The following is a 25,919-nucleotide window of genomic DNA, read 5'->3' on the forward strand; positions in this document are numbered from 1 at the left end:
ATGTTTATGCTATAATCTTCAGTCTTATATTTTGATTAAAAAGACTATTGAGTAAAATTTGAAAAGTATAAAAACTTAAAGCATAAAAAGAAAAAAAACACAAGGCATATACATTGAAAAATGATCTGTAATTTTACTATATCTCATTATAAACATGTTTGTGTACTTTAGTAAAACTAAACTGATAACATGCTACATACACTTTCTTTATACTTAAGTAATGGCATGATGTTTTATGTACCATTTTGTAACCTTTTAGAAGTGTGAATAAGTACTATTTTTTTCTACTCTACTAAAATTATTTATAAAATTATTTTTCATATAGATATAACTTACTGAAACAACATAAAATATAGTTTGAGTTAATGACTGGTACCGTATTATTGAACATTTAGGTTGTTTCAACATTTTCACAGTTAAGAACTGTCTTAAACAAACAACTTAAGTATTTGGACACATCTCTGATGATTTCTTTATGATTAATTCCTAGCTGGAGTATTGCAGGATTAAATGGTATGAACATTTTTAGGAATTTTGACATATCTTAGCAAATTACCCTGGAAAAGTGTGTACCCTATAGTCCTTTCCACACACCGTAGGATAGCTTGCTACTTTATACACTCAAATAGGGCTTATTCAATGTTATAGTTGAAACTGTTATATGATTTGTATTTGCCTGTTTACCTGTAAGTTTGACTGTATTGACATACAATTGTTGGCTAGTATATGCAAGTTTTGGTTTGTTATTTATGAATTATCTGTGATGGTTGGTGCTCATTTTTAATCAGAGTATATTTCTCTTGTTTGTAAGAGATATTGGAGGTTAAGGATATTAACCTTTTGCCTTTCATATACATTTTGATTGCATTTCAAAAGCAAATGCCATGCCTAGCTTACATTTGCTTTTGAATTATTCTTGAATTATTTGAATTATTCTTAGTAATTTTAGATAAAGTGACGTATAATCATTTTAAAAAGTGAGATGAGACAGTGATATTTATTTACATTTACTATATGTGGGGTAATGTACTGAACTGTTTACATGCTTTACTTTTTTAATTTTAAGAAATACATGAAGTAAATGCATCCCAATGTTTATAGCAGCACTACTCACAATGGCAAAGACATGGAAACAACCTAAATGTTTATCAACAGATGAATGGATAAGGAAGATATATATATATACAACAGATATATATATATATATATATATATATATATACACCAGATATATATATATATACACACAATGGAATATTACTCAGCCATAAAATAACAATGAAATAATGCCATTTGCAGCAACATGAATGGACCTGGATATAATCATACTAAGTCAGAGAGATAAAGACAAATGCCACATGGTATCACTTATATGTAGAATCTAAAATATAACAAATGAACTAATCTACAAAATAGAAACAGACTCACACACATAGAGAATAGACTTGTGGGGGTGGTAGAGGGATAGACTGGGAGTTTGGGATTAGCAGATGCTAATGTTATGCATAGGATGGGTGGACAACAGGGTCCTACTCTGGAGCACAGGGAACTATATTCAGTATCCTGTGATAAATCATGACAGAAAAGAATATGGAAAAGAATATACGTGGATGTGTATCTGAATCACTTTGCTGTATGTTAGAAATCAATACATTATAAATCAACTGTAGGTCAATTAAAAAAAAAAGAGATACGTGAAGTAAATATTATTATAGCACCCATCTTACTAATTCCAAAACTAAGATAACAAAGATTAAACAGTTATTCCAATGTTGTACAGTCAGTAGGAGGTAGGTCTGGCTTACTGAAGATCTATCTGAAGCCAGAACCCCTATTCTTGGACCTTACCTTCAAATACATTCCCTTAGCATACATTATTTTAAAAATCTTCCCCACCCAGAAATCAGATAAATGTGATCTCTATTTTATTATTCTGGTTCATTTGAGGCTTTATTTTATTTTTAACTTTTAAAAATAATTCTAGATTATGTTATAAGTTAGAAATCATCCTATTTATAATTTGATAACCCGTTTTCCTATTAATATTTACTGACGAATCAGTTCCCTGCTAATATGAAATAACTTACCAATCTTTATTGTCAGGTCAGTTTCCTATTTTATTAGAATTTGGAGCCTGGATATAGGCCTATGTTCTAAGACAGAAAACTTTACTCACAAAGTGAACCAACAACAGTAATGACAACAAAAACACTAACATGTTGCAGGGCAAATCCAAGGAGGGATCACTTGGAGATGGTTTAGTATTTCAGGTGCTGGCTTGGATAACCAAGGCTGAGTGTTTTATTGGGCTGCATGAGGATGAGCACAAGCTTTCATTCACTGAGTACAATTGGGTGCCTGGCATGTTCTGCATACCTCAAGTTCTGAAGGACATTAAACCCAATGTAACATGCTGAAAGAGAAAGACAGGGATTGGGTGAGCACATTTTAGAGTTCCTCTGATCTAGGGGGAGAAGGTAAATAGAGAAATGAGGCCTTTCCATAGTAACCGAATTATTTTGAGGACAATCACGTGTCTGTACGAATCACTCATTTTTAAGGCAAGATCAATTTCAATGATTGTAATCAGAAGAGGCTGCGGCACGTCAGACTCGTTAAAGGAAAGGCCAGAGAGTAAAAGACAGGACTCGGAGCCATTGTGACCCAGGATCTGATCCCAGCAAACAGCTCTCTTTTTTTCGGTTCCCTCATTTGGAGGCATTCCTTCTGGGAATGCTAATACAAAATGTGTTTATTCCTTTTTAAACAAGCTATTGATTACTCCAAAATAGGCAGATCTCACAGGGAAAGCATGTTAATCTGAGGAGCGGTGAGTACATTTCATTGATCATTGGCTAGAGATGTGCCTTGTCAGGCCAACATTTAAGTTGAAAGGGTTCTTTCATTCAAAGGTGTAAACATTGCCAGGGTAAAATTGAAAGCTCACAGACATAGACTGCAAAGCTTAAGAGATTTAAATCATTATCCTAACGCTGGGAAGATCATGGCATCTGGTCCCATCACTTCATGGCAAATAGATGGGGAAACAGTGGAAACAGTGGCTGATTTTTTTTTTCTGGGCTCCAAAATCACTGCAGATGGTGCTTGCAGCCATGAAATTAAAAGACGCTTACTCCTTGGAAGGAAAGTTATAACCAAACTAGATAGCATATTAAAAAACAGAGACATACTTTGTCAACAAAGGTCCATCTAGTCAAGGCTATGGTTTTTCCAGTAGTCACGTATGGATGTGAGAGTTGGACTATAAAGAAAGCTGAGCGTCAAAGAATTGATGCTTTTGAACTGTGGTGTTGGAGAAGACTCCTGAGAGTCCCTTGGACTGCAAGGAGATCCAACCAGTCCATCTTAAAGGAAATCAGTCCTGGGTGTTCATTGGAAGGACTGATGTTGAAGCTGAAGTTCCAATATTTTGGCCACCTGATGCAAAGAGCTGCCTCATTGGAAAAGACCCTGATGTTAGGAAAGATTGAAGGCAGGAGGAGAAGGGGACGACAGAGGATGAGATGGTTAGATGGCATCACTGACTCAATGGATATGCTGCTGCTGCTGCTGCTGCTGCTGCTGCTAAGTCGCTTCAGTCGTGTCTGACTCTGTGCGACCCCATTGACGGCAGCCCACCAGGCTCTGCCATCCCCGGGATTCTCCAGGCAAGGACACTGGAGTGGGTTGCCATTTCCTTCTCCAATGCATGAAAGTGAAAACTGAAAGTGAAGTCACTAAGCATGACCAGGCTTCTCCATCCATGGGATTTTCCAGGCAAGAGTACTGGAATGGATTGCCATTGCCTTCTCCCAATGGATATAAGTCTGATTAAACTCCAGGAGTTGGTGATGCACAGGGAGGCCTGGTGTGCTGCGGTTCATGGGGTTGCAAAGAGTCGGACACGACTGAGCAACTGAACTGGAAGTGCTCATACTTCTGCAAAAAGCATTCACACACCCCCAAGAAACCTCTCCATCAGTCTTTTACCAACCAGCCCTCCTCTCAGTTCCTGTCTCCTTGTCTAAGAGCTTTCTGCTTGGCCAAGTTAATTTCTTTTATTTGCAGCTGAAAAGGAGAAATTTCTTTGTCTTTTTCTGGTGATAGCCCAAATTAGACTGAAGTTTACCTCTGGCCACTGCTAGGAAATTGAGCAGCTCTTGGTGGCTCAGAGGTTAAAGCGTCTGCCTCCAATGTGGGAGACCTGGGTTCGATCCCTGGGTTAGGAAGATCCCCTGGAGAAGGAAATGGCAAACCACTCCAGTATTCTTGCCTGGAGAATCCCATGGACGGAGGAGCCTGGTAGGCTATAGTCCATGGGGTCGCAAAGAGTTGGACACGACTGAGCGACTTCCCTTCCTTCCCTATTAGTCAGCATTGATTCAAATTTGTATGGATTCATTCCCAACTATAAATGTTGACTTCTCCTCTGAAATAAACTTGTGTTTACTTTGGTTTACTTTGATGTTTGCTCAATTCTTTGTGAAGGACTTCATATTGAGGAAGACTACACTACATATCAAGATTGCTGGGAGAAATATCAATAACCTCAGATATGCAGATGACACCACACTTATGGCACAAAGTGAAGAAGAACTAAAGAGCCTCTTGAGGAAAGTGAAAGAGGAGAGTGAAAAATTTGGCTTAAAGCTCAACATTCAGAAAGCTAAGATCATGGCATCCGGTCCCATCATTTCATGGCAAATGGATGGGAAAACAATGGAAACTGTGGCTGATTTTATTTTCAGGGGCTCCAAAATCACTGCAGATGGTGACTGCAGCCATGAAATTAAGAGATGCTTACTCCTTGGAAGGAAAGTTATGACCAACCTAGACAGCATATTAAAAAGCAGAGACATTACTTTGTCAACAAAGATCCATGTAGTCAAGGCTATGGTTTTTCCAGTAGTCATGTATGGATGTGTGAGTTGGACTATAAAGAAAGCTGAGCACCAAAGAACTGATGCTCTTGAACTGTGGTGTTGGAGAAGACTCCTGAGAGTCCCTTGGACTGCAAGAAGTTCCAACCAGTCCATCCTAAAGGAGATCAGTCCTGGGTGTTCATTGGAAGGACTGATGCTGAAGCTGAAACTCCAATATTTCGGCCACCTGATGCAAAGAATTGACTCATTTGAAAAGACCCTGATGCTGGGAAAGATTGAGGGCAGGAGAAGGGGACAACAGAGGATGAGATGGTTGGATGGCATCACCGACTCAATGGACATAAGTTTGGGTAAAACTCCGGGAGTTGCTGATGGACAGGGAGGCCTGGTGTGCTGCGGTTCACGGGGCTGCAAAGAGTCGCACACGACTGAGCGACTCAACTGAATGCTGGGAACAAGCATCCTTGAGGAGACAGAAGAAAAGAGGGACAGATTGAGAAAAGGGTGATCCTATTCACAAGTAGAGAGAATGAAAGAGAAGATGCAAGAGAAATGACTTTGGAACTGGTCACCTGGGTTAGTGGAACAAAGGAAGGACTGGTTTCTGTCAAATGGACACTGCTGCTTTGGCTAATTCTTCCTCATTCCTGTATCTCACCTTACTCATTACCTCTCTTGAAAGCCTGAGTTATTTGTTCTTTCAGTCAGAAGCCTGATTTTGTTCTCTAAGAAATTATTAATAGAGTGTAGAAGTTTAGGAGGTCACTCTGTACCCAATAATCCTCAGTTTTAACCTCAGCATCGTCATTTGCTACTAATCCTAACTCTGGTTGAAATATAATTGCTGTGCCTCAATTTCTTTACTTGTAAAATTAGAGTGATAGTACTTTACCATTAGTTTAAAATAAAGGCTAAACAAGTTAACATAATGAGCAAAAATTTAACCCTTAGGAAAATGCCTGATAATTAATTATTGCTCAAGAAATGTCAGCCATTGTTATGAGTATTCCTATAACTCTTTTTATTGTTTGTATTCCACACTAGATAGTAAGTTCATGAAGGCATGGATTTAGATATTCACTAGTGCAGGACTTCTGAAACCTAAGCATGCATACAAAATCCTTGAGGATTTTGTAAAATGCAAATTCTGTTTCAGTAGAGGTGAAGTAGAATCTAAACTTCTGTACTACTAGTAAGTTCTCAAGTGATAAACTTCCTCCTATTTAGATTAACAACACAGTGAAAACCAGAGGCACTTGGCAACTAGGAATCCAGGTCCTGGAGCATTTGGTCAGCACCACAACCCTATACTTTCTTTTACTTGGTTTCGTGAAATGACTTTACATCTACTTGAAGATGGCAGAATTGACCAATTCCTTTTTCCACATCTGAGATGAGTTCCATAGATAAGTGAAGTCAGTTCCGTCAAATAGAATAGAATTAGTTTCTCATGTAGTTGGTTTCCCAGACTCCTATTCAAGCATCTACTCAGTTCATCAGGCTGCTAGAGACATTGGGGGAGATGGAATCCCCTCTATAAGAAGTAGCCAGCCTGATCATCTGTACTTCTGCTTCAGAGAATAAATGGAAATCTGAGCAATGGTAATAAGCTGGTTCCCTACTAGGGAGTCAGGCACACTTGCTGGCCAATACAGAAGGACTTTTATGGGTCATGAAAACCATCTAGTCTGAAGGTTCAAGAACATCACTTGACCTAAAGGCCACAATTTTATAGATTCTTTATTTGATGATTTTCCATATACTTTTCTATTGGTGTTTGCTTTATGTGGGTAGGTAATACTGATTCTGTGATGATGGTGATCAAATCCAGTGTGCACAGTAACTTGCACAAATAGACAATTTAAAATGCCTGGTTGATTGTAATCGCAGTATATTGTTCAGGAACAAGAGTGAGCGTGGCTGCCTTTGTAAAAGTCCTTCTGGAGGGATTCCTTGATTACTAACTATAATCCCTAGCATCTTCTTTCTCTGAATTCATATTAGTAAAATAGTCAATATAATTAAAATTTATCATTATCATTTTTTATTTCTTGATGATTATGATTACTATGATTATCATTTTTTATTTCTCATTGTTTTCTACTGTTTTCATTTTGCTTGAAACCTGGTTTCCATGACTGTACTGTAAATCCAAAAGAGCTCTTGCCTGTTTCATTATCCATCAACATGGTCAGCACAGTACTGGATACCCGAGGCATTCAGTGAAGAGCTGCTGAATTTTGGAAATTAGTTCTAACCTTCCCTCTGGAAATTAACAGCAACTACTCGATGAAGCTTTCCAGGAGGCGCTAGTGGTAAAGAACTCGCCTGACAATGCAAGAGAAGCAAGAGACAAGGGTTTGATCCCTGGGTCAGGAAGATCCCTGAAGAAGGAAATGGCAACCCACTCCAATATTCTTGCTGGGAGAACCCCATGAACAGAGGAGCCTGACAGGCTACAGTTCATGCGGTCGCAAAGAGTTGAAAACGACTGAAGCAATTTAGCGCACACGCACACACTTGATGAAGCAACTGAGACTGGAATTTCCAAACCTTTTCTATCTTTAAGTGAAAATTAAGTCCTTGGAGAGTGTGCAGTACAAATATTGAATTGGACCAACCTCCGACAGAACTTTCCTGTTTAGGAAAATCCAGCTGTCTAAGGCTTCTTTCTCTAGGGACTTAAGACTTTTTCTTAACATATATGACAAGTGATGATAAAGGAATTGGGTGGCTTTGAAAATGCCACCTGAGAATTTGATAAAACATACTGGTAAATTGCATGCTGTTTTTTGTGTTTGTGTGTGAGAAGGGGGAAGAGAGACAGAGTCAGAGAGAAATATAGAAGATATCAATGGAGTTCATATGTGTAAAAACTTCTTGCATACACCCACATACACATATAATATATAAAATAATTATGTATTAATATGTATTGTGTGTGTGTGTGTGTGTTCAGTCATGTCTGATTCTTTGCAACCCAATGAACCGCAGCCCACCAGGCTTCTTCTCTGTCCATGGAATTTTCCAGGCAAGAATACTGGAGTGGTTTGCCATTTCCTACTCCAGGGGATCTTCTCAACCCAGGGATCAAACCCGCATCTCTTGCATCTCCTGCTTTGGCAGGTGATTTCTTTTATCACTGTGCCACCTGGGAAGATATATATATATATATATATATATTTCTATATATATATATATTTCTATATATATATATATTTCTATATATATATATATATTTCTATATATATATATATATTTCACTCTTTCTTCAAGTCCAAAGGGACAGTATATCAATGTATTTGTATGATTAATAGGTTAATTGATAGAAAGATGAACCCTGTTCTTATAGTACCAGTAAAACAGGAATATAAAATAAATGAGGAAAAGATAAAAACAATATAATATTCAATATTTTAGGCATTAAAACTTCCTAGATAAGCTTAGGTCTATATTGGCCTTCTTTCATCTTATTTTACGGTTTGGTTTTATTTTTGTTTTGAATTACTTATGGCCTTATACTCTTTCCTATTCTCAGAGTGTCTGAAGTTCTTAATAGAATCCCAGGAAAACTAGCAGTTGTAGGTTAGCAGATGGGAGAAATAAAAAGCATTAGAAACCTTTTCAGGTCATGCATAAGAAGTTTGCAGCCTGGATCCAAATTTCTTATCTGATATCAAATGCGGTATGACACAAATCACTACATTTTAGAGTCTTATTTTTATTTATCAGCAATTAAATATATAACAATACCAATACTTATCTCCTATATGTGAGAAAAGTTTTGAGACCAAAACAGGATAGAAGTTGTCATAAAAATGATTTAGAAGTTAAAATTTCTATACAAACAAAAGCTCTTGGTGAGTGATGAGATGTGAGTAATTAGAGAAAAAGAAGAAGTAAAAATAACTTTCTGATTTCCTACATTAGTCATGGGAAGGGAGTAATGTCATTACACTGAATAAGATAGTGGACTCATTATAAAAAATATAGAGGATTGTGCTTGACTGGAAGTGATAGGCAATACCCAATAATATTCTGAACTCTCTACACAATACGAATCTCACACATCCTTATTCCTAGAAAATAGTCAATGTTTATACACTACTGTGGTTATATCGTGAAGACTTTTGATGGCAAAAATTATCTTATATATAAATTTTTGACAGTTGTCCAGGGACAAGGCCTCAAAATCTGCACTATTTGCTTAAATCTGACTATTTCCAACCATCTCAGATGATAGTCCATCGTCCATCTTTTCCTTTCTTTCTTCTTGATTCACTATCTGGGCATTGCACTTGGGCCTGTGGTTTAAGGAAGAAAGCAGGCTACTCTCCTTGTCTAAAGGAATTTCTGTATAGAATCAGAAATTTCTTACCAGTGCACAATAAATGTGATATAAATATTAGTAATTTTTATGCCTTTTAGTAACAAGTGCTAAACCTATAGGATTATGAATTTTCCTCTGAATAAAATTTTGGCTGCTTATTATTTGGCTGCATTTTAAATTATATAATTTTGAACTTTAGTCTTAAGAGACCACAGGATCAACATGCTTATTTTTCATGAGAAAAATCAGAAAAATATAGCCAGAAAGTGACTTGGGAAATATTACAGAGCAGTTTCCAAACTATAGATACAATTATGCTAGGTAAAAATAAACCAGGAAAAGAAATCGACTTTAACTTGTCTTTTGACTACATTTTGCAGGATCTAATGTGTATGTAGATCTATGAAATTATAACCAACTTAACTTTTGCTATTTTCAAGAAAGTTCTCCCCTAACCAAATAAAAATGAAAAACCAAGCAAATAAAAATGGCAAGTACTGCCTTCATGATGTCCAAATGTATATTAACTTTGCAAATTCTCACAATAGAAGTCAGATTTTTAAATTACTTCAATAATTATTCCATTTTCCAAGTGATTTTGGCAGTGTAGATATCACTCTTCCCATATTATACAAAGACACAATCCTTGAACAATTTTTGTGCTTTAATTTAATTCTTTAAATGTCAGTTCTAAGGAGAAACTACTGCCTAGTTCTAAATTCATAGCTAGAAATGGGTTCTGAAAAATCTTAGCCACTCTGAAAGTTCATTCTGTTTTTGTTATATAATCATTATCACTGCTTTGGGCATGGTATTCAGGGTTTTCCCTTTGGAAAAATTAAAGAAGCTACAAAGAACTAACTATGAAGAGTTTGCATGCCCTTCACAAAGTCTCCATTGGGTGTCTCATTTGGAAACTATGAACCAAACGAACAAAATACAGGTTTAATTTTGTTTCATTAGATCGTGAAGAGACCAACATGAATTAATTAGTGCTAACTACAACACACTTCGCTAATATCCTGCCAACACAAAGACTTCCTACAGTGCCAAGATGAGAGACATGTTCTGGATGATCAGAGAGAAATATAAGTGGGTTGGTGGTGCAATTATTATTACATTTATAGCTGCAAAGAGTTCTAATTGAAAGTGGATTTTACATTTGGGGGGTAATAAGCTCCATTAAGATCTGAGGCTAGGCATCTAATTTAATTTTAATGACATCTTTTTATGTTAAATGGCTGAAAATTAATTATTAAGGCATATTTATTGGGATTATCCATAAAAACAACATCTTAAAAAAAAAGTTAGGGATTTTTTGATAGATAAACCAGCCACACAGTCCCTCATTGGGTTGAAGTGACCATGAATAGAGAAGAAGCCTTGGACACAGTGAGTGGCCATTTATGTGGTGAGGGAGAGGCTATGCCCACATCAGAGATAAGAATTTGCCTTCAGCTTGCGGCTCTGGGCATTTAAATTGAGCACCTCTTGTTATTAAAACACCTGTTGCACAAATGATGCATTTTCTTCAGCACTGAAGCTTGTTCTCACTCTATGTATTGCAGCATAAATCACAATAATGTTAACAAATTAGTGGTAATGTTTTGTCCTCCAGGTTTCCTACAGAGCAAAATGAATATACAAATGGAACAAAAGTGCAATGCCAACTAGCTGCAGTGCTCAACAATGTGTGCTTACGTGTACACACCTAAAAATTATACCTTGCAGTGATTTCTAATGATTGTCCTGTGACTTGTAACTCTACCCACAAAGTAATATAATTCCGCTCTTACTCCTAGCAAGTGTTCTCTGTCATGCTTCTAGCTGTCATTCAAAGGTTGCAATGACTTAAATGGTAGAGAGAATTGAAGCACCCTCCCACACACACACACACACACACACTCATGCTCCATGCACATATACTATACACACCAAGCTTTGAAATATTTTCTGGTTGTTTTAGCATTCATCTAACACATGTTGAGCTCTTCAGAAAACAAGGCAGATCTCCATGACTTGGAAATGACAGGATTGGAGGTGGTGTTCACATGTTAATGAAACAGTGAATAGAAAGAAATCTTCATAGGGAGGTGACGCTGTGCTGTGCATAGCTGATCAGTCATGTCCAACTCTTTGCAACCCCATGGACTGCAGCCTGCCAGTCTCCATGGATTGTAGCCTGCCAGGCTCCTCTGTTCATGGGGATTCTCCAGGCAAGAATACTGGAGTGGGATGCCATGCCCTCCTCCAGGTAGGGAAGTGGTGGTAGTGGTTTGGTCGCAAAGTCGTGTCCGACTCTTGAGACCCCAAGGACAGATGCCAGGCTCCTCAGTCCATGGGATTTCCCAGGCAAGAATACTGGAGTGGGTTCCCATTTCCTTCTCCAGGGGATCTTCCCAACCCAGGAATTGAACACAGGTCTCCTGCATTGCAGGCAGATTCTTTACCGACTGAGCTGCAAGGGAAGTCTCATAGGAAGGAATAACAGATAATATCAGTTGGGTGGGATTCAGATCTTATGTTATCTTGGTGGCAGATAGGAAGGGACCAGTGTATGAGGGATACATGCAGACTGTGATGCTATAACAATATTTTGTCTAATGTCTCCTTCAGAGCACAGTCACCTTCTGGAAAAAGTGAAGCTTTACTAAAAGCAACCACTACCAAGACAGACTTGGCCTTCCAAGCACTAGTATATCCTAAAGTAAAATCTCCAGGAGTTTTTCATCTACACTTAGTAGTAAATTTCCAAACCTTATTTCCCTGAAGGAGGATGACATAGAGCTCTCCAAACGTCTGCAAAATAGAGAGATTTTTATGAAGAACAAATTGCAAGTTAAATGATCGGTACCTCATTAGAGAAAGAATTTGAAAAGATCTGAATTGGTGCTGTTTGGAGAGTGGTAGGGGACTTTTACCATCACAAGAGACCCCCATCACTACCTTCAGTTTACAAGACAGATATCAACATTGCAGTTCTCAAATTTCTATCATTTGGGTGATGGACAACTGTGTGAAACCATTTACACCCAGGGATGCTAATGAGGAAATGAGTCTTTCGTGTTAAGATCCTAAAAATTCTAAAAGATGCAAGGATTGCCTGATGAGAAAATAACTCTATCTTCACAACTGTATATATTGTAGAATCCTTTAGTAAATGGGAAAACATTTTGTTTTTCTCCCATGAAATTATGAAAATAATAAATATTTACAGATTTTAAATTTAGGGAAAAGTTAAAATATGTTTGAAAATAAAATACTTGCTCACTTTGCATGCTGAAAGTTTGTTTATTTTTACTTTATCTGTGGAGCAGTGGTTGTTACTCTTTGCTTGTTTTTCTCCCCCGGGAAATGGGTGGTATTAGACAAGTGTCAGATACTTAATGGGACCTTCCTTGGTGGCTCAGATAGTAAAGAATCTGCCTACCATGCAGGAGATACAGAGGACCCAGGTTCCATCCCTGGGTTGGGAAGATCCCCTGGAGAAGGGGATGGCTATACCTTTATCACTTAAAACTTTGACAAATTTCAAATATTTTTTCTGCTTCAGGACCCTCTTCTTCCTCATTAGATCAACTGATCATACATTAGAAAAATACACTTATTGCTTTTCTCTTTTAATAAACAAATGCTTGTATTCCTTACTATGTTTTTCAAGCTGATGATGGAATATTTTATGATTTTTAAAAGTGAATTAATTTGCTCTTTACATATGGAACTACCCTTTTTTTTTTTTTTTGGTCCTTCAGAGATATCCCCTTTTTGCATGATTAGTTCTTAGTTGGAAAGATATATATTTCTGCTAGTAATGTAACTAGTTCTGTAACCAGTTGAATCACGGTTAGAATTAGTATCCCTATGTGATTTGTAAGCACATTTCACATCATTGTCCTAAGATAGAAACTGACTTCCACATGCAGAGTAAGAATCCGCTAGAACCAACTCATTTGCATTATCTATCATCAGCCTTATTAAAGGGGGAAAAGGGTTTTCCCATCCTCTGTGTGTACAAAATCTAAGTTGACAGAGGCAGGAAGTGAATATGGATTCCCAGAACTGCCACGTGGAGGGCAGACAGAGGACACAGTTCCCATGACTGGTGCTGTCCCTTGCATTGTGGCTATGGCCTTCCTTCAGCTGTTTTCAGTCACAGAGGGTCAGAAATTGAAGTTAGCTTCTGAGTATAATGCCTGAGCCCCTTTTTACAACATTTTACCCACCATGACAAATGGGACCTGGTCAGGCTCACTGTATTCTGAACCCATTCCTGGCGGGTTTCATCATTTTGTTCTTTGACCAAAAGTGCAACTCTGAATATATATCTGTCAGGATACACTTCTACAGAGATGTTACAAATTTAACCCTAAATTAGGTGCATGCTATCAATGGAACTAGGAGATAAATTAACTAAATGCATTTTATGATGCTAAATCCTAATTTTCCCTTTTTCAGAAGAACGATTGACTTGTCAGTTTGTGAGCACTGAACCTCATGCCCAGAACCTCATGCCGCTCGTATTTCTCTGGCTCTCTTCAGCAATAAATCCTCAGTCCATAAGCCACTGATTTATGCATGTCCTTTCCTTCTGTGTGTGCACCATCTTTCTGCCTGTATTAGAAGCTATCCTAGGGTCTGGATTCTATCCTAATTGACTACCATATGCCTTCTGATGCCCTAATCTTTCTTAACCCTCTCTGTCTTTCCCCTCCCTTCACCTTATGAAAGATAGTTTTTTAATTCATCCATTCTGCAAACAATAGATTTCTTCATTTATTTTGTTTTCTAATTACAGTATTTGAAGTGTTTATTAGCTTATATAACTGAGAAGAATAGGGATATGGGATAATCTCATCTATGCCTCCGTACAGGGTCTTGAATAAAAAGCTCAAATGCTCTCTGTCTCTCTCTGTTTCTCTTAATTCCTATGATTGCAGGTTCTATTTCTTTTGGAGTATGGGCCTCATTGTCTTATTAAAGATGATTTTCTCCTTTCAAAAGGGGAAAACAGCCATCAGAGTTTTGGCTTAGATGTCCTTAAAACTTTAGAGTCTAGAAGAGGAGCATGTCTTTCCCAAAGCCCTCTCATAACAGTCTTGGGGAAGCAACTGATTAACCTGGCCTGGTCTTATGTCCATCACTAAATTTAAAGGGCCCAAGATCAGACATACCAGAATCATATAAAATGATACCTATGTGATTTCTGAAAGAAAGGATTCTAGGCAACACACTACAAACGGACAAGTCATTTTATTAGACACAGGGCATACAGAGGTGAAAGACATGTCTGTAAGGAGCTTGGAGACAGTAAAGGAAGCAGACAAAAGACAACTCTAGTTTGATGTGGTAATTTCTGAATATTCTTAGCTCAGGGTAGCCTTGGAGCACAGATGAAAGCCAATCAGAGGTGGTGTTACCTAAAGGATTCCTGGAGGAGCTAAATTCTGCAGGATGCTTAGGCATTGGCCAAATGAAGATTGACTTGCACATTGCAAATAATTGTAACAGCATGAAGACAATGTTGCAGACAAGAAAGCTTGTGACAGTCTAGGATCTATAGGTAGTTCTGGCCACAAAAAGGAGGGTATGTGATAAGGAGGAAAAAGAAACTTGAGGCTGGGTAGGTACAAAGACTAGATCCTCAAGACTAAAACTTAAGATTATGAAAATGGCTTATTATGGGAAAACACTAAAAGCTATAGCATAATCATACTTATATATTAATAAATATAAGTCTAGGAACAGTGGGGGGAAAAAACGTTGAGGCAGAGGAATAGAGGGCATGGAGAACTGTCAAAAGGCATCCGCATTGACCTCAGTGAAAGTCTAAAGGGAAGAGGGGAGACTTGAAGAGCTTTGGAGAAGTTGAAAAGGACAAAACTGAGTGACAAATTGGATAGGTTAACAGAATACCAAAATTGATTTCAAGTTTTCAAATCTGGATGAATAGAGGAATGACAGATTGGAATCAAGATATAGAAGGCTTGAGAAGGAATGTTAACCCATTACCTATCGTTAAGTCTATTCTACAAGCCAGATGGTCTTCCATCCAACATGGCAGAATTTCAAGGATTATTTGCTAAAGCTAGTTGATATCTCATTTTTTTCTTAATCTTCTGATTATCATGAAATTCAACATTTATGACTCTCAAAAATTTCAGTTTTGCTAGACCTAATCTAAAACTAAGACCTAATCTAAAAATAAGGTTGTTGTTTTGTGTTGCTGTTTAGTCACTAAGTCATTTCTGACTCTTTTGTGACACCATGGGCTGTAGCCCACCAGGCTTCTCTGTCCATGGGATTTCCCAGGCAAGAATACTAGAGTGGGTTGCCATTTCCTTCTCCAAAGGATCTTCCCAACCCAGGGATTGAACCCATGTCTCCTGCATTGGCAGGCCGATTCTTTACCAATGAGCCACCTGGGAAGCCCAAAAGTAAGGCTAGGTCCAAATAATCAGCGCTGCTTAGAATGGTATGATCCATAAGTGGTCTGATGGAGAGCTTTGATTGAGAGATCCTGGCAAAAGAAATCCTAGAGATGAAGCAGAAACAATGATACGAAGAACTTGAAGGGGTGGCAAAAGAAACCATGCAGTTTAAGTTGGTTCACAACCAAAGATGCAGAATGGTACCATGGATCTACAGAAAAATGGAAAATAATCCACCTTTAAATTATGGATTCACTTGCTAATTTACTTGACCATCTTTACTATACATTTCTCTTTTCTTTCTTCAAAAGCTACTCTTTCCCTCTCAAAACTTCTCATCTCAAAGTTTGGGGTTTCTCAATGAAAAGTGAAAGACATGAACCTGTAATTTTCTTTAAGAAGTAAACATGCTTAAAATAAATACTGCCAAGAGTCTGTTAAACTTCTCTTTCTCTCATTACTTTTATCTCTGCCTCTCCTATCCATCTCTCTTTCAATCCCTCTCTCATTCTTCTGAACAAGATAATTGCTTTCTTTACAGTATAAACAAACTGAAATCCTCATAGTCTGACATCTTTCCTTGACATTCTACAGAAAAAGCAGCTATAAATCATGGAGCTGAGTTACCTCAAGGTGAGCAAGAGGAAAAGGAGATTTATAGGATAACAGATCATTGTCACTAATTTCTGCTCAGCAATCATACAGTTCATGTGAAGTACCCTGTGAGCTAAGGCTGCACAGATAAGGCTAACCTTCAGATGACATTCTCAGAGCAGAAACTAAGACTTCTAAAGCAAGCCAGCATCCTCAGCATCCATCGTCTAAATAAAGTCTTATTCTAGACCTTTGACCCTCTGCTCCAATTTCTGACCTCTCTACTTCATTTATACTTAGCTGTTCTTGGAATATCCACATGCTAGACTCCTCAACCTTCCTCCCATTGATTATGCCAACTGGTCCTTTTCTTCTCATGATATACTTTGGTCAAGGTCAGGCTTGACATGCACCCCTTTCAGATAATCATCTCCAATCAATTCCATCCCATTAAAAATTTTTTCCAGTCAAGAATAAATTTTATATGTAAAACCACATCTTTCTATGTACAGCTATTGGTCTACTGTTCTGCATTATAGTTATAGTTCATTCATTTCACAGCCATTAAACTAAACACTTGCATATGCATACAATCTCTGTGTTGATTACTGGTGATTCAGACACATGTAAATGAAATGCTCTGGGATCTCAAGGAATTCTGTCTGAGTAAACTGACAATGTCTATCCAACAGGATAAGTTTCAGCTGGAGATATTTAGAAGGTGCTATGAGAACACAGAAGAGATGCGTGGGTTTCAGACTGGAGAGGCATAAAAGTCTTCCTGGAGGTTATGGGGCCTCAGCTAAGTTTGTGAACGACATCAAGAGTTCCCTGGTTGGGAGATATAGTGGGACATCCCAGAAGACTTGAAACAGTTTGAGATATTGAAGAAATGTTAAGCTAATTAGTATGGTTGCTACAGAAAATGCATACAATCAATTGTGGGAAACAGGCCAGAGAAAATCTCAAATAGAAACTTTGATATACATCAAAATCAGCTAGGGAATTTACTAAGGAAGTTTCTTGGCCAGGTCCTGGAAATATGATTCATTGTAGCCAGTAATCTGCAGGTTTCAGTTCAGTTCAGTCCCTCAGTCATGTCCAACTCTTTGTGACCCCATGGACTGCAGCATGCCAGGCTTCCCTGTCCATCACCAACTCCCGGAGCTTACTCAAACTCATGACCATCGAGTCGGTGATGCCATCCAACCATCTCATCCTCTGTCATCCCCTTCTCCTCCCACCTTCAATCTTTCCCAGCATCTGGGTCTTTTCAAATGAGTCAGCTCTTTGCATCACGTGGCCAAAGTATTGGAGTTTCAGCTTCAGCATCAGTCCTTCCAATGAATACTCAGGACTGATTTCCTTTAGGATGAACTGGTTGGATCTTCTTGCAGTCCAAGGGACCCTAAAGAGTCTTCTCCAACACCACAGTTCAAAAGCATCAATCCTTCGGCGCTCAGCTTTCTTTATGGTCCAACCCTCACATCCATAAATGATTACTGGAAAAACCATAGCTTTGACTAGACAGACTGTTGTCTGCAAAATAATGTCTCTGCTTTTTAACATGCTGTCTAGGTTGGTCAAAACTTTTCTTCCAAGGAGCAAGCGTCTTTTAATTTCATGGCTGCAGTCACCATCTGCAGTGATTTTGGAGCCCAAGAAAATAAAGTCTGTCACTGTTTCCACGGTTTCCCCATCTACTTGCCATGAAGTGACGGGACCAGATGCCATGATCTTAGTTTTTTGAATGTTAAGTTTTAAGTCAAATTTTTCACTCTCCTTTTTCATTTTCATTATAGGCTCTTTAGTTCTTCTTCACTTTCTTCCATAAGGGTGGTGTCATCTGCATATCTGAGGTTATTGATATTTCTCCCATCATTCTTGATTCCAGCTTGTGCTTCATCCAGCTCAGCATTTTGCATGATGTACTCTGCATATAAGTTAAATAAGAAGGGTGACAATATATAGCAGGGTGACAATATTGTCATTGTTCTGGACAATGAAAAGCAAATGCTGAGCAAAGACATTTGAGAGGAATCTTGAACAATATTGGTAGTGATTGAAGGTCTTAAGTAGAAGAAAGACAAAGTCCACTTGTTGAGAAGAAGTTGCCTGGCTGGGGGCCATTTAGAAGGCAAGTTCAGTAATACACTTACTACATTTAAACACACTAAGGATTGTATCATATTGTTTTCTTTTAACCTCTAAGAGCAATGTTTCTAAAATACATCATATCATGAAGCTCTGACATATTGAAAAATGAAAATTCCTGGGCTTCCTTGTTTACATTGGACATGCTAAGTTGCTTCATGTCCTACTTTTCTGACCCATGGACTGTAGCCCACAAGGCTCCTATGTCCATGGGATTCATCAGGTAAGAATACTGTAGTGGGTTGCCATGACCTCCTGCAGGGGATCTTCCTGACCCAAGGATTTAACCAGCATCTCTTACATCTCCTGCATTGGCAGGTGGGTTCTTTACCTCTAGTGCCATCTGGGAAGCCCTTGCTTACATACTCTATCAGAGTTCCTAGAGTGCGACCAAGTGATCTACAGTTCAACAAGTATCTCAATCAAGTTTTATATGCCACAAATAGCAAGGTACCTCCAGATCATCTCAGAGCAAACTGGATAGGTACCTTTCAGACCATCTCTTCGGGTTGCCATGGTAGATTCTAATCTGAATGCATTCCAACATCTCACACACAGAATTCAAAACACACTGCATCAGCTCTAAAGCAACACTTGCTCAGAACAGGGGGTTTTGGTATTTCCAAGAAGCACTTCCTATCTCCACAGCAATTAAAAACAAAAAAGTCCTCATGTAAGCTTTTTAGGCTCGCACTGAAGGAATTGTAGCTTCTAAAAGTCACATGGAAATAACCACATATTAAGATGTTCTTTGAAAATAGAAAAAGCTGCCAATGCTTCTGTGAAGCTTAAGGAGCTTTTCCTTCAAAGAAATCAGGTAATTCGTTTTGAATTAAAGTTAAGCACTTGGCTTAGTTCTCCTTCATTTTTCTTCTTGTAAATCTCTGACTAAATTAATTAAAGCTGGTGTTTAAACCTGGCAGCCAACCTGACACAGGAGGCCATGCGGCAAGCTGCACATCGATGGTGGAATTAGAACAGAAGCTAGAATATTCTGCTCGAGAAAAGCCAGCCTGTTTTTCTTCTGCCCACTCCTTCACCTCTCAAGACACACACACAGGACTGGCTGCCAAGACCTTCCCTATTGGATGCTTCATCCCTGCATCCTGCAGCTGACTTTCTTTTTTCTGTTATATAAAACTTATAACAAATGCATGAGCGATGAAAAGGAAGCTTGGCCATTTTCCACTCACAAGCCTAACAGCATGAACAGTTGCAGCTAATCTCATCATCCAAAACCAGATAAAGGCATAGCTTTCAGGCCAATGGCAGCAGAGAGGACTGCCTGCATCAGAAGAAGAAGTGGTCCTGAGATTCCATTGACATCAGTTATGACGGCTAATTTGATGTGTCAACTTGACTGGACTAAGGGATGCCCAAGGAGGTGGTAAAACATTTTTTTCTGGGTGTGTCTGAGAGGGTGTTTCAGAAAGAGTTTAGCATATGGATCAGTAGATGAGTAAAGAAGATCCATATCACCAGCTAGGGGTAGGCATCATCCAATTCACTGAGGAACTGAATAGGATAAAAAGGAAGAGGAGGAGCAGATTTGCTCTTGTTGGTTGGGCTGAGACATCTCTCTTTTTCTGCCCTTAAATATTGACACTCCTGGTTCTTGGACCTTCAGATTTGGACTGGAACTTACACCACCAGCTCTCCTGGCTTGAGATCTCTGGACCTGAGCTGAGTTATACTACTTCTTCCCCTTTACTTAAACATTAATTGGCAACCTACCATGGGCTTGGCTCTGATCAGTCAGTGGTTAGCAATACAGGCAAATTCCCCATCCCAGTAGGGACATTGTATTCCAGTGGAGGAAACAGATCACACACAATTAGAACAATGAAAGAACAAAAATAATTAAAGAGTGTACACATGCTATCAAGGAACAAAGCAGAACCCTCTATTTTGTTCATATCTTCTCCTGTGGCAGAGGATAAGACAAGGAACATTACATAGGGTGGAGTTGGTCAGGAGTGCTTTGGAACTGAGGCATGTAACCCAAGAAGGAGCAAGAAGCCTAGAGAAAGTGTTCCTGGCAGAAAGGCTCCTGGGGTGGTACTCCAAGAATTCAAGTGGAAATTATTTGTCTCTTGAGACCACTGGCTCTATTCTTTGACATTCCTTTCAATAAGAAATCACATTTTCTAAGAGTGCTAAGTAGAAATTTCACAAGAAATCTCTGAAATGAAGAGGTTGCTTTCAAAGTGACTCATTTATCCTCTTTTCTTGTAAGTTTAAGATACAAGTAGCTTGAGTGCATGAGGATCAAGGCACCTAACAAAAAACGCCAGTGGAAAGGGACTCAGTTGGGGCACAGATGTTCCAGGGTCATAATTAACCTTCATGTTAAGTTTGACATTCAGCACAATTCCTCCTAGACTCGGCTACCAAAAAGAGGAGGGTATCTGCAGTAATTAGATAGATTCAGTTGTTCGAGTACCTGAAATGTTTTTGACCTGAAGATTAAGGCAATTTAAAGCAAAATTTGTTTTGGTATGGAGCTGGGCATGGGGGTCCTCAATGCTAAATTGTGGCAACTTTGAAATACCAGCTGGGTCCTGGTGGAGTGGGTACTGGGACAATCCTGGGCCACTCTGATCTGTGCCTGTCTCCACACTGCAAGATGATGTGATTTGACACCAATTAGCTGGCGTGCACACAAGTCTTCCCTTTCTGCATTTAATGGTAACCAGAGTAACATGCACCTCTTCAAACATGACACGCAGCACGCAAGGCATTGCCTTTACTGATGTTCATCAGGAATGACAGGCAGTGAGATACGGAGAAATGCTGGAGAGGCAGAAAATGTGATTGGCCACAAACAGCATCGGGGAGGACAAAACGTCCTAATGTTTGGACGAGGTGAAATAAGCAAACAAAATGTAAGTATATTACTTCCCCAAGCATGAACTCAGAAGGTAAACATCTGTAAACATCCTGGACATCTCGGGGGACTCATTGGTCCAGGAAGAGTAAGATCCTTCCCAGAAAACTCCCCAGCTGAACTTTCTCTGGTAGAAAAGACTGACATGGTAGCTAACTTCCAGAGAACATGAAAGTTTGTAACTTTCTAATGTTTTTCAAAACTGAGAGCATTTTCCCAGACAAGCAAGAAACAAACCAAAACTTAAGGGTGACTTTGATGGCCATCATCACAGTTTACAACTGTGTTTACTTATTTTAAAAATTACGATCCTCAGTGCATAAAAGGATGAACAAGTATCATAACAAATGCTATTTCGTCACACCTCTCATCGCCAGACTGATCTAAAATGCTGCTGCTTGATGCTTTTTGCCAGTCTAGGAATTATTGGTAACTTCCATTTCCTATAAAACCCCCAAATCCTCAACCTAGAATTTTATTCAATTCATGCCTCCCTATGCAAACTTCTCCTTATGAAATCATGTTTTATAGTTCCACGGGTCCTCTCTTTGTCTATGATCAAAGGAAATAAAGAGACAAAGACAAAGAAAGGTCCACAGGAAATATTTCAAGGTCCAAAAGCCAAGTATAGAAAGATATATACCACACAATTCTGCTTTTTTTTTTTCTAAAGTACATGTTTATATACTCATTCAGTTAAAGGAATGGACAGAAAAATTACAGGGCCTAATAAAAACAAAAGTTTTCTTTTTTAGCTTTTTTCTTCTCATACTGCAAACTTTGGGATTATTTTTTACAGTTAGCATATATTGCAGGTATTCATGGCATAAAATTATATAGATGGATATAATTAACAAGAAACATTAAAAAGCAGTAATGAATCTCACCACATGGACCACAGCCTTGTCTAACTCAATGAAACTATGACCCATGCCGTGTAGGGCCACCCAAGACGGACGGGTGATGGTGGAGAGTTCTGACAAAATGTGATCCACTGGAGAAGGCAATGGCAAACCACTTCAGTATTCTTGCCTTGAGAACCCCATGAACAGTATGAAAAGGCAAAAAGATAGGACACTGAAAGAGGAACTCCCCAGGTCGGTAGGCGCCCAACATGCTACTGGAGATCAGTGGAGAAATAACTCACTGACTCAATGGACCTGAGTTGGAGTAAACTCCAGGAGTTGGTGATGAACAGGGAGACCTGGCGTGCTTTGAGTCCATGGGGACGCAAAGAGTCGGACACGACTGAGCGACTGAACTGACTGATGGATGAATCTCACAGTTCTGTAAGATTCCACCTGAAATCTCAGAGAACACAGAGGCAGGGAGGTGGAGAGGGGAGGAGAGGAGAAGTGATTTATAGACCTAACCAAAACCAGTTTGTTGGTTTAAAAGGATATAGATTAATCAATGACACATCTTCCTCGGTTTCGTCGATATTGACTGGAGAATGTCAATCACTTCTTCCAATTAGGCTGAGAAATGACATGTTTAACTAGAGTCAGATGGTAGCTGTGCCCAAATCCTAAATTCAAGCTCAAAATCTCAGTTCACAGGAACGGTATTTATGATCCATTGCCTGAATGAAGTGCAAATCTGTCACCTCCCTCAATCAGCATTTCCTGTGTCTTTTGGGACACAAATCTGCAAGATGTCCAGTGAAGAAAGAATTTTTTGGTCAACCAGGTTTGGCAAATATTACATTATATTCCCTTCCATTTATTCAGAGTGCACAGCAGTGTACAAAAATATATGAGATTTTGTGAAGTAAAGAAAAACGCCTTGACTTACTAACCTAGAATTTTCCCAATCTATTTTGTAAGGAACCTTTTTAAGCCAAACCTGATGTTGTATACTCAGGACAGAAATGCTTCTCCAGCTATTCCTAAATATACTGCTAGTTTACATGCCCAAAACTTCTTACCTGCTGTGTTGCCCACCCACCTGCTATTCTGTAAAGCTACAGGCCTGGAGAATCCCATGGACTGTATAGTCCATGGGGTTGCAAAGAGTTGGACACGACTGAGCAACTTTCACAGTCACTAAACTGAAATCTGTCTTGACACCATCACAATATACACATGCACTTTGAATCATGTTGTTTTGGTTAGCAAAAATTATGAAAAATTTTGCTTATGTTAAAAATAAACTCACTAGGGGATGGATGGCATCACCGACTCAATGGACATGAGTTTGAACAAACTCTGGGAGATGGTGAAAGACAGGGAAGCCTGACGTGTTGTAGTCAATGGGGTCACAAAGAGTCAGACACAATTTAGTGACTGAAAAACGGTAACTTTTAGCTACTATTATGAATAGGCACAATGTTGAATTTCTTTCATAGCTTATCCAACATATCCTCAAAACAATCCTATGAGGCTAGTGCTGTTATTCACAATTAGTAATGAGGAAAAGAGCCTGAAGATGTTTGTATAGTTTGGCCCAAGAGAACACAGCGAAGAAATTTTAGAGGTTTAGTTTCAAACCCAAGCAGCTTGACTCCTGGGCTCATGTTTGCAAACACCTCATGAATTCAATGTCTAACACAATCCATGATGAATAATTCTCTGTATTCCTCTACCAGAAATAACTTGACTCCTAAATGCTTTTAATACTTGATTCACTGTGTGCTATACTAAGTCACTTCAGTTGTGTCCTACCCTTTGTGACCCTATGGACTGTAACCCGCCAGGCTCCTCTGTCCAGCAAGAAAACTGGAGCGGGCTACTGTGCCCTCCCGCAGGGGATCTTCCCAACCTAGGGGTGAAACTCACATCTCTTAAGTGTCCTGTGTTGGCAGGCAGGTTCTTTACCACTAGCCAGTTGGGGAACCCACTTTGTTCACTGTATTTTGTGAAATGAGTTTGTTTTTCTCTTCCCATTGGTGCACAAACAGCTCCAGCCCAAAGGCTGGCTTAGCAGATGTGCAGAAGGCATGCGTGTGGTAGACCAACTTATAAGTGGTTCCATCTGACACTTTTACTTATTTTCCTTTTGCCTCATTTTGCTTCATTTTGTGTCTCATCAGTTTTAATTTACTTTTTATTGTTATGCTGTGCATATGTCATACAAATATAAGGTGGCAAGGTAACAACATATTGCAGCTCTGGCACTTCTTATACATTCCCTATCTGCAGCAGACCTTTTTTTAATCCAACTGCATCATCATAAAATATCATTATGAAAATGAGCCAGAAGTGAGTTCCAGTCATAAACATACCTTCTTTACTAGAGAGCTCTAACCCTAGCTGGCAATTAGCATGCAGTGCATTGCAGGGGAGAAGATTTGCCAGGAGCACAGTTTGTCATCAATAGATAAATAAAAGATAGTAATGTAAACCACATTTCCAAAGTTCACTCCACTTAGCAGGGTTCAGGATGGACCTTGAGACTGAGATCTAGAGATTGCAATGACAGTGAGTAATATGATGACCACTTTTCATTTATGTGAGCATCTCTCTCCAGAGAACACTTAGTAGTTGTCCTATTTACTCTTCCTTGTTACATTTGTTTGGTTGTTTGGGTGTATTATGAGAGTGTGGAAACCTGAGCAACCATTAGTAGCAACTCCCCAGAGTACACGGCTTAAACTGCGTTAAGAGACCTGATTCAAACCAAGCTTGTACAAATACCTCTTGCCCTGTGTGGGAAAGACATCTGTTTCAAAGATGGCCGATCCTGTGAGGTGCTGATCTGATTTATCTGCATGGCTGTATCCTAGCAACCACATAGCCAATCAGTTCCAGTTATGGGGATAATGGAACCTAAGCTTAGACTTTGGGTTCAACTATGTAACCAGTTGTTTAGAAATAACAACAAAATCAATTTTTTAAAGACGTAAAACAACAGTAAAGCTATGCTATAGAAAATTTTGAAAATATGGATACACAAAAAGAAGATACATAGCAACAAAATTGTTCACTGGGCCATGGGTATGTACTTGGATTTATACATACACACACATCCATACTATACACACACACACACACACGTATTCATGTATGTATGTATGTGTGGCTTCACAAATGAGGCCCAGGAGTTAGGATTCCAAACTTCCATTTAACAACCTAGTAGATGTATTGCTATTTACCATGATCTAGTTCTCCTTTCTGTAGGAAGATTTTACTTTCTTGCCACCTTGAAGTCAGACTTGACTGTGTCACTTGCCTTGGCCAATGAAATACAAGGAAACAGATGTGAGACCCTCCTGTGTGAAATGTTAAGAGCCGCTGCATGATTTGCCACGTTCTCTTTCTTCTTTCTCCCATGACAACTGCCCTGTCAGCCTCTACTTCAAAGCGATGACAATGCCAATGCAGTAGCAGAGCCCCAACTGACTCTGTGTCATGAGAGAAAGAAATAAGCCTTTGTTGTTTAAAACCACAGAGGTCTGGGTATTACTTGCTATCACACCATAATCTAGCCTGTCCTGATTGTCACACTATCTTAACACAAACCAGTTGCAATGAACTTCAAATGGCTATGCCAAAGCTAACAGAGCTATCATTTCTTAAGAGCAGACTAAAGAGCCACAAACAACTACACAGAAAATGATGCTCAGTCACCATTTCTTTAGATGATTCTCTAGGAGACTGTGGGCTAATGTAGGAGTGTGGCTTTTGCTTCACCTGCAACATACA

At 38.9% G+C, this 25,919-nt stretch overlaps 1 protein-coding gene across 7 annotated transcripts in view; it reads right to left on the reverse strand.

The window, feature by feature from the left end:
- Positions 1 to 24,974, reverse strand: part of LOC145539478 (uncharacterized) — a 702,259-nt gene extending 677,285 nt beyond the window's left edge. For 5 of the 7 annotated variants that reach the window (XR_014077854.1, XR_014077850.1, XR_014077851.1 and 2 more), the window contains exons 1-2: positions 24,912 to 24,974; positions 11,971 to 12,012 (exon numbers count right to left, since the gene is read on the reverse strand). The gene's annotated coding sequence lies outside the window, so the exon portion shown is untranslated. The remainder of the gene's footprint in view (positions 1 to 11,970; positions 12,013 to 24,911) is intronic. The other 2 variants (XR_014077848.1, XR_014077852.1) reach the window with 1 other exon arrangement.
- Positions 24,975 to 25,919: the final 945 nt, after the last annotated feature.

The sequence above is a fragment of the Giraffa tippelskirchi genome, chromosome 2, assembly GCF_054371585.1.
Source record: "Giraffa tippelskirchi isolate mGirTip1 chromosome 2, T2T-mGirTip1v1.2.pri, whole genome shotgun sequence".
Lineage (NCBI taxonomy): Eukaryota > Metazoa > Chordata > Mammalia > Artiodactyla > Giraffidae > Giraffa > Giraffa tippelskirchi.